Source organism: Clarias gariepinus, chromosome 1, assembly GCF_024256425.1.
Source record: "Clarias gariepinus isolate MV-2021 ecotype Netherlands chromosome 1, CGAR_prim_01v2, whole genome shotgun sequence".
NCBI classification, from domain to species: Eukaryota; Metazoa; Chordata; class Actinopteri; order Siluriformes; family Clariidae; genus Clarias; species Clarias gariepinus.
Window position 1 is genome coordinate 19,820,171 of NC_071100.1, and position 10,495 is coordinate 19,830,665.

A 10,495-nucleotide genomic window follows, 5' to 3' on the forward strand; every position below is an offset into this window, starting at 1 on the left:
TGTGCCCGCATGCCAGTGTGGCACAGCCCCCGGAACTGCACATGCACAACCGTTATCCCATTCTTTCTTTTCTCCCTCCTTTAACACTTTCCTTCCCCATTTTGCCTAAATAAATTACCCTTTTCCTGTAAGACCTCTCCTCGTGTCCGTGCTTTATGGTGCCGCCCGTGCAACATGGGTCGAACCCGTTACAGATCATAACAGTCTACTGCATTTCATTCTTATAATAACACACAAACACAAGCGGGGCTGAATGACCAACATCAGCTGACGCAGTAGAACGTCCTGACAATGTTATAATTTTTATGGTCATTTATTTTAGTTAATAAATCTACTATAAATTTAAAGAACACAAGATATAAGACGACACAAAACCCTACACGCGTCTTTTCTAATTACACGTGATAAAATTTAAAGGCTCACTGTGTTAACATTTATTTTGTTTAAATTTGATCCTAATAAGATTTAATTTAATTTAAATTCTACATTTGTATCGTCATTTTAGTTCTGTGATTATAAATTTGTTTAACTACAATGTTTTACTTGATTTTATCCGCTACTACGTGCAGTTCTAAAACTTCGTGTCTCATTAATCCAGCAGAGAATAAACTAAGGCATGAGGCGTCAGCCTGTAGTTATATAGCGCCACTCAACGGTAAAAGCCAGCAAACGCACAAAGCCAAACGGTACCGCCGAGCGCGGCGATGGTAGGACCTACAGTCCGATTGATTAACCACTGTAGAGACGGATGTACATAGAGAAGAAGCCATAACCATGTTCTATGAGAGTATAAGTTAACTTACACTCAGCATTCATCGTGATTATTAGAAAAGGCGATCTGCAAAGACTCATAGTAAAATAAATTACACTCACCGAGCCTGGTGAAGATGAAGCAGGAACACGAAGCGTTAGTACAGATCCATTTTTTAGGAGCAGCTTCCTAGTAAAACCTGCTTTATATTGACCTGCGTTTATAAAGCAGTCTGGTGAAAAATGATTATCGCAAACATGAACGCATTTAGGTAAATCGGCGGTGACCGATCGACAGAAAGACCTTTTATTTTCTGGTAAAGTGACTGATGTGCCTACCTTTTTTTTCAGCAGAGCATCTGTTTCACTGAATAATCTATGACTTTTCATTAACATGTAAGACCTGTCTAAAGGTAACATCAGGTTTCACCTGGACTGCTATGTTCTCAGCAGTTCACACCTATTAAGTTATTATAAAAGGGAAAAATGTGTATGCAAAAACAAAACTGAAGAATCAAATGATAAGTTATGTCTTTTTAATAAAGACAGAGAACAGGCTGATTAAATGCCAAAAACTAACGTTTCCAGTCTCTACTCTCTCCTGTCTGAAACAGTCCAAAACAGGACACATACTATGTCAACAGGTCCCTGAGGCCTGTAACACTTTACAGCCTGAAATGAAGAACAAATTTCATTTTATCCAACTGTTTTTCCTTTTTTTTTATTAAGTGTAACACTTAACACTAACATATAAGTAAAATATCTACAGTAACACCAATATGTATGTATATTAGATTTATATATATATATATATATATATATATATATATATATATATATATATATATATATATATATATATTGTATGTAAATTAAGTACATTTTTGGAAACTTTTTTCCAGCGTTCCTTGCCACCCACAGTTGATTGTTTGGTTCAATTACATTAGCAGGGACTGAAATGGTCCAGGTTTTTTTTTATGGTGAGCTAATCAAATTGACCACTGCTGATCACAGTTTAAAGTCCAATGGCTTTGTGTGCTATTGAGAAGGTAATTAGTTTACCTGGTGGAGTAATCTTTTAAAGGGGTGATCCTTTTCCAAATTAGTGACTTTTTCCCCTATTTTTTTCTGACATGTTGATGTATCTTTCACTTGGATGTTAACATTGCCACTGAGTAAAAACAGCTTAATAAAATAAAAAAGTCCTTATTTAAGGCTATGTATATGTATGTGTGTATATATATATATATATATATATATATATATATATATATATATGTATATGTTAGGGCAACAAATAATCGATAAAATCGATAATTATCGATAATGAAATTTGTTGTCAACGAATGCCGTTATCGATTAGTTGGGATTCTCGCGTCACTAAGGAACGCGACTACAAGATGCACAAATGCACACAGATACACATAGATACACAGCCACTCGCGCAATGGAGGTTACAGAAGCGTCTGCAAGATTAAGCATGCGCCCTGAGTCCTCCAAGGTATGGGAACGATTTACATTAAACGCCTCTAAGAAGACAGTAACCTGCACGCTATGCAAGACCGAGCTTTCAATGCATGTCATGCACAAACACTTAAAAAGAAAACGTGTTGGTGTTACAGATGGCGAAATGTCAGCAGGGTCGGTAAAAACTGTATCTCTTTCGTTTAAAAGTTGTATAGTTTAAGTGCTTTTGTTTAAACTGTTTGCTAACTTCGGGACAGTTGCGCTAGATCTGTTCACGTGCTACTCGCTAGCATCACATTGCGCAATCACCTCATGAGCAATAGTGATTAGTAAAATGGCGCTACTTTAGATTAGCTTAAATTACACGGTGCGAATAACAGTAGAATATTACATTCAGATTGTTCTGGTTTTCAGCAAATGCAAATACCAGTACATTTGTGACTATTAGCTTTATGCATTTCTACAGTTTTTTTTTTTTTATAGTCCACTACAAAGTTAACTTGTAACAAACGTAATTCACTGTGGTTTTGCTTATGCACACACCATTTTATTATAGAAAAAATTATTTTAGCTGTTTATATCTTAACAACTGAATGTCAGTGTATTTTTTTAACATGTGTATATACTGTGTATATACTGTGTGTGTATATATATGGGTCATTGACGGATAAGACTTTTTAATAGGCCAATTTTAAAATACCAAAAATATGAATATGTTTGGCCATTTTCTAAACATTTGGAATGTAGTGTACACATGCCTTTATAGAGAAAAGTAAAAAAAAATTGTCATTTTAGTGTTTTTACACTTAAGTTAATAAAACATAGCCTTAATAATAAGATAAACTGATGAAGAAAGATAAACTTTAGTGCCCTTTCATTTTATGAAAACCATTATTTCACAAGTTTATTCTATAATATCAGAGTCTCCTTCATTATCCAGTTAAAATAAATGTTTATCCCTATAAAAGGAATGGAAAATGGCTGAATTTAGAAAAAAAAGATAAAATATACAAATAATTATACTTAAACAATTAACTCTATGTATATAATTGATGTATAGAATATGAAAACTACAAATATAGGACATATATCTATCATTTAAAACATTTAGCAGTGGTCGCCCCACATGATACTCGGTCGCCCCATATGATGTTTTCAAGTTTACTCAAGTATAACAGGCTAACGGTTAGCCTCAGAAACCAAACTAGCTTCTTCTAGTGACAAAGCACTATCAAATTTACCATCAAAATATAGATTTGTGGAAAAAAATTATAATTAACAGTTTTGGGGTGGTCACCCCACATGATGACCAAAAGTGACTACGACATCACAGCCGTTAAAAAACAGCTTTTTCTTACTATATGAGAGAGACTGATTTACTATACAGTTGTTTCCAGGGGGTCTTCACTTGTGTCTGGCTGATGCAGTATCCCATCCTTGAGATGTTTTTTAAAATAAAGGTCCCAAAATTGTGGTTTGTTGATGGTCGCCCCGGATGATATAGAATAGATAGAATCAACATAATTCGGACAACATTCGTTTGTATATCATGATAGAAATATATGAGCAAATGCTTTATAGTTTTGTCAATGGATGTAAAACATGTTTAAATAGGTTTAGTAGGTAAAGAAGGTATAACAAGTAGATGAGAAATTTTTATGTATTTTTTTGTTTTTTCTGCAAAATAAAATTAACCCGGACAGAAAAAGGGGGCGTCACGTCATTGACCCCTATACTGTATATTATATACTACATTTAATTTAAGGTTATAAACTCTATATGTGGCTTTTGCATTTTTAAAAGTTTATTTTTATGCATAAATAATAACCTGATTTATGTTTTAGTTATAAGCAAAACATCAAATTAATGAAGTGTTTAGGTTTTATCCGATTAATCGGGAAAAAATAATCGCCCAACTAATCGATTATCAAAATAATTGTTAGTTGCAGCCCTAATGTGTGTGTGTGTGTGTATATATATATATATATATATATATATATATATATAAATCCAAAACTACAAATAAACACCGATGAGATTTAAGTATATAAATACGATTTAGATTAAGATTTACTTTTATTAATCATCGACTTAGCATATGTTATGCTTGCACTTGTGTTAATAAGTTATACATATGCATGCAATAGGATGCTTTCCCATATGGTAATAAGCGATTGACTTGCAATATTTTCATTCAATAATTGTCACTATCAGGGTGATTGTATTTGCCTGTACAAAAATGTGAAAATTATTTACTTTCACAGCTTGAGGGACAAATTAACCAAACTTTAAATCTGTTGTTGTTGTTGTTTTTTTCTGCTGCTCACATTAAGGGGTTGCCATAGAGAGGCTGCACACAACGTGGAACAGATTTTCTTTCAGATGTCCTTCCTGATGCAACCCTCTCGTCCAGTGGCTGTGAAATGAACTCGAGCCTTTCACACAGCAGGCAAGAAACCGAACACTGAGCCACCAATACCCACTATAAATCTACTTCTTTAATACCCACTATAAATCTACTTCTTTATTATTTTAAAATAAATATTATTTTCATTTCATCAAAGCTGCTTTGCAACAATGTCCATTGTTAAAAGTGATATGCAAATAAAATTTAACTGAATTGAAAATATTTAGCTCTGCATATGAGTTGCCAAACTCAAACACACCTTAAGTGTGTCTCTTGTGGACGTCTCCAGACATTTACTTGATGTACCTGTATTGTGCAGTTTAATGATATTAGATAGTATGACACAGAATCTCAGAAAACTTGTCAATCAGAAAGGGCAGTTCCACAGTGGATTTATAAACAACACACACACACACACACACACACACACACACACACACACACACACACACACACATATACAGTACATGATGAATGCAGTATACTTGCAGCTACATTTACTTGTTAACTGTGCTGCTTAAGATGTTAAGGTTCATATGCTGCATGTCAGTAAATTGAGCTCTTTTGTGAAGCTTTATGAAATGAACCTTTTGGTGAAACTATTGACTGGGAAGCCACAACACCTAAATTGAGCCTTTATTAGCTGCAATACCTGCGTAAATATGTGTAGTCGACAGACTACAGGCTTAAGTTCCAAACACCAAACAAAATAAAAAGACACAAAAATTGTAAATAAAAATGAAATAATAATAAATAAATAAATAAATAAATAAATAAACAAATAATAAATCAATAATTAAGTGCACCTTCATCTTTGAGATGTTGTTTTACAGTGACAAATGTGAGGCAGAAAATCTTGGTTGAAATCTTTACATTTTTTATGGTCAATATGGACAGGTGCAAAAATAGGTAGCAATAAGTTCTAGAACAATATGTTCAGACACACTGGAAAATGCTGGGGAAAAGCAGTTGCTGTAGTAGGAGCTTATGGTACGATTTGCACAGCGATTATCAAACAACTGGGCTGTCTTACTGTAAGGTGAAATCTATCTGTATGTATTTTGTAAACTTAAGTATTAAGGTAATTTGCGTTGATGATTTGTTTTTGTAGGGGAGATTTGGGGAAGTTGGAACAGTTTTAGGGGCATTTAGTCTCTAAATCAATAGGCCTTGAAATCAATACTTCTAAAGGAGCATTTATACTCTGACCTGAAATGTGTAACTAAGGACAGAAGTGCAGTAAAAAAAGCTGTGGGCTTCAGCCTGTTTTAGTCATACAGTGGGGAAAATATGTATTTGATCCCCTACAGATTTTCTAAGTTTGCCCACTTACAAAGAAATGATGGGTCTATAATTTTTATCATAGGTTTATGGTTAAGGATTTAGACAGAATATCAACCAAAAATCCACATGATACAAAAGTTATGAATTAAGTTTCATTCCAATAAGGGAAATAAGTATTTGATCCCCTACCAACCAACAATATTTCTGCCTCTCACAGACTGGTTATGTGCTCTTGTGGTACACATACTAATTTAAGAAGGTGTTGCTAACAAAAACGTGGTGTGTGTAAAAAAGCTACCTGTCCACAAAATCTCTATCTTCCGCTCAAACCTCACCACCATCAGCAAGACCAAAGAGTCACCACAGTCCCTACAGTCAAGCACAGAGGTGGAAACATTATGCTTTGGGGCTGTTTCTCTGCTAAAGGCACAGATTGACTTTGCTGCACTGAGGGGCCAATGGATGAGGCCATGTGTTGTAAAATTTTGGATGAGAACCTCCTGAAGATGGGTTGTGGATGGGTCTTCCAGCATGAAAATGACCCCAAACATACTGCCATTCTTGAGTGGCTCAAAAATAAGCACATTAAGGTCATTGAGTGGTCTAGCCAGTCTTTAGACCTTAATCCAATTGAAAATATGTAAAAAATAGTGGATCAAAGTGCATCCAAAGATGTGTGCAAATCTGGTAAACAACTACAAGAAACGTCTTCCCACTGTGCTTTACAGCAAGGGTTTCTCTACCAAGTACTAAATCATGTTTTGCTTGGGGATCAAATACTTATTTCCCTCATTAAAATGCAACCTAATTCATAACATTTGTATCATGTGCTTTTTCTGGATTTTTGGTTGATATTCTGTCTCAATCCTTTACCATAAACCTATGATAAAAATTATAGACCCTTCATTTCTTTGTAATTGAGCGAACTTAGAAAATCTGTAGGGGATCTAATATTTTTTTTCTTCCACTGTATGTGGAAATTAAAAACTAATATCACATAGTGTCATGTCATAAAAACCTATTTGGAAAACGGTGTGTATAGATCTGTGTTTTGTTATTAGCTAAGATTGAGTCCTTATGTTTGTCGATTTCCCTTTTTGATGCAGCTGTTCATTAGGTAGAGTTCCTGCATTTTTGCACGTGGATATTACAGTAAATAGTATTATTACATTTAGGTTAGGAGCGCTCTGTATAATGCAATCTAACTAATGGAATTAATTCATGTGGAAACTAAAAACATTTCATTTATAAGCATTTCAGCAATTGTTCTTGTATTGTAATTATTATTATTATTATCATTATTATTATGCTTGTTTATTAAAACATTAAGTTTTCAAACTGTTTGTCTACCTGTGAGTTTGGTCTGAAGAGTGCAGAGCTCGGAGCTAAAAGTGTCTCTTACCACTGGAATGGCTATTGGACTACACCACTTGAGTGGTGCTCAATTGCAGTTCAGTCCTTTACCAGCAGATGGAGCAGAGGTTAATTTTAGCATTCTACTTCCCACTTGTTGGGGCTTTTTGCCTTCTGAAAATGAAATGCATGCTCAATTAGATTCAAGTCTGATGACTGATTATGTCATTGCCGTATATTCCACTTGATTTCTTGTTTTTTAAAACTGGGGTGAATTTTAAAGTATGCTTTTAGTCATGGTCTCTGCAATGTAAATCATTGTTCAATGAATTTTGAAGCATTTGGCTGAATCTGAGCAGATAATTGAGCTCATTTTGTTGCTTTTCTCAACAGTTAATTCATCAAAGGAAGCAATATGTCCCCATGCCCTAAGATAAGGTGGTATGCTTCAGATAATGAGTATGAGTATGTTCATTTCCTTCAACATACACTGTTTTCCCATCATTGCTAAAATTATCTTCATCTTATCTCTGGATCGGCTATATAGTCATCCCTTTCTTGGTACATTAATTTTTCCGATGGGTTTGTTTTAATCATCAGTGATAACTCTCTTTGGAGTTTCTTTGGAGACTCCAAGAACAGCTGTAAATGTTGCAATTTATTTGGGGTAAAATCATGAGGAAGTAACACACACCTGATCATGGACCAGCTGAGCAGCCAGTTGTCAATAGGCAACACGCCATTAAATTGTTTTTCAGATATGCAAATTAAGAATTGTGTAAGACAAGATAACTTGTGATGTTATTACTCCAGTTTACAATGGGAAACTTTCTGTAATTACCAGGCGGTAGTTTTGTACAATACGTATCCAATAGCCTGCCTGTGCATAAAGGTGATATTAGGGGTGGTATAGAATGCTACTTTTTACAATAAATTTTATCCATCTGTTACACACAAGGAGAAACTCAGGAATTTCCTTGATTATCTCAAACAACCAAAGAGGCGCACACAATCATATTAGGGCATGTTTGATTATACCTTTTTTTGATTAAAGTAAATGTTAAGGTTATGGACAACATAAATCAATTAAATAAATGAGATTAATATGACCAGACAACTAATGACAGTACACACAATATATACAACTATAATTTAATGTAGAAAAAGATAAAAGCACAACATATAAAAATATAAATAACATATAACAATTTAATTTTTGGCTACATAATGCTTTTTCTATATGTACAATATGGCATCTTATTTAGCAAAATATTGACTTCTAAGACCAGATTGAATCATAGGTCCTGTGTCTGCCCCAGTTTCAGTAAACTGTATGTGTGTCATCCTTTTCCACATTGTCATTATTGTTACTTTGGAGTGGCTTGGCCTATAAAAAGAGAATGAAAAAAAAGAAGAGTTGGGATTTTTTGTTTTCTCATAATAAATGGTTTTATTGTAGACTATTTTCCTCTTTACGAATGTATACAGATGGTTCCTTGTTCATTACTAGAAAGTAACTACCTTAACAGCTTACAGAAAGTAGGCATTTAAGGTCACAGTTCTAAAAACGCAGGACACTAAAGAGACTTGTCTACCGACTGTGAAAAACACCCAAAGAAAGATGCCCAGGGTCCCTGCTCATCTGCGTGAACGTGCATTAGGCATGCTGCAGGGAGGCATAAGGACTGCCGATGTGTCTAGGGCAATAAATTGCCATGTCCGCACTGTGAGACGCCTAAGACAGCGCCTTACTGTACTGACTAGTACTTTTGATTTTAAGCCTCCCTTTATTCAAGGACACATTGTGAAACATTTTTAGTTTATGTCTTATGGTGTTGACTCTTTTAGTGTTCATGCAAATATTTACACATTAAGTTTACTGAAAGTAAAAACAGTTGAAAGTCAGAGGACGTTTGTTTATAGTATATCTATTTATATGCATATAATTCTTACAGTATCTTGCCATATTCTTCTTCATTGCACTCAGTGTATATAACCTTTTTGTATATGACCCTTTCTGTGTACAGTTACATGCATACAGTATACCTATGCAACCTATTTATTATAAGTATACAATATCTTCACACTCATTGCACTCCTTGTACATAACTCTTCATCTGTATATAAGAGCTTCCTATTCCACCCATTACAATTAATTTGCTCCTTTGCACTCACTATATTACCTTCCTCACTGTATAATGTTTACTTATGCAAAATTCTTTAGCATGGTGTACAATACTTACTGTACCACCTGTAATCATTTTCTCATATGCACCCATTGTAACAAATCTACCTCACTATATACTGTTTATATATGGAAATTTTTCTGCACTGTGGAAATGCACTTCTGGTTGGATGCCAACTTTATTTCGTTGCCTTGTCCCTACATGTGCAGTGACAATAAAGTTTAATCTAATCTAAACATACTTTATAATACAATAATACTGTACAAAGGTCTTAAGCCCCCCTCATTTCTTCATATTTTTACTTCCAAAGAGATCGATTTTTTTTTTGTAATTTAGTCTTGAGGATTAGTTCTCTAGGCTTCCTGAAGATTTTTTATTTTTTTATTTTGGTCTCATTTTAGGAAGTTTTTGTCTCTTATTTGCCATCCAGTCCCTGTACCTAACCAGGTTCAAAGGAATTGTTTGGTTTGTTAAGCCACTCAGTGACCTATGAATCATTTAAACACTGAAAAACATCTAACTTAAGGCATGAATCAGTGAGGAACAGATGCAGGTGATGACAGATGATCAGGCCGGTGATTAGTTATACTGGTGATGCTGAATGCTGAGTAGTTGGAACAGATGAGAGGAGAAATGAGGTTGCTGCTGAGGTTGTAACATATTTTTAAATTGAATCTTACAGTAATTTAATGTGAAGAAATGAAGGGTGACTCAAGACAAGGGTGACTCTTTTGCACAATACAAGATTCTGTTTTGGTTAATTATGCACAAAATGCACAGAATTGTCCATCACTCTAATATCCTATATTATATTAAACCAACCTTAAAAAAAAAAAATAACTTTTTTTTTTCTTTTGGTCGGAAAAGGAAATTGAATGCAACTTACACATTTCGAAGGAACATCGTAAACTGTTGTTGCTGCATTTTGTGCAGTGCTGGTGTCTGCTGAAGTCTCAGTTCTTGGAGGCTTGCGAACCACACTGTAGACAGTGTTTACACCCTTATCATCTTGATAAGTACCGCCTTTCTAACCACAGAAAAATATAAA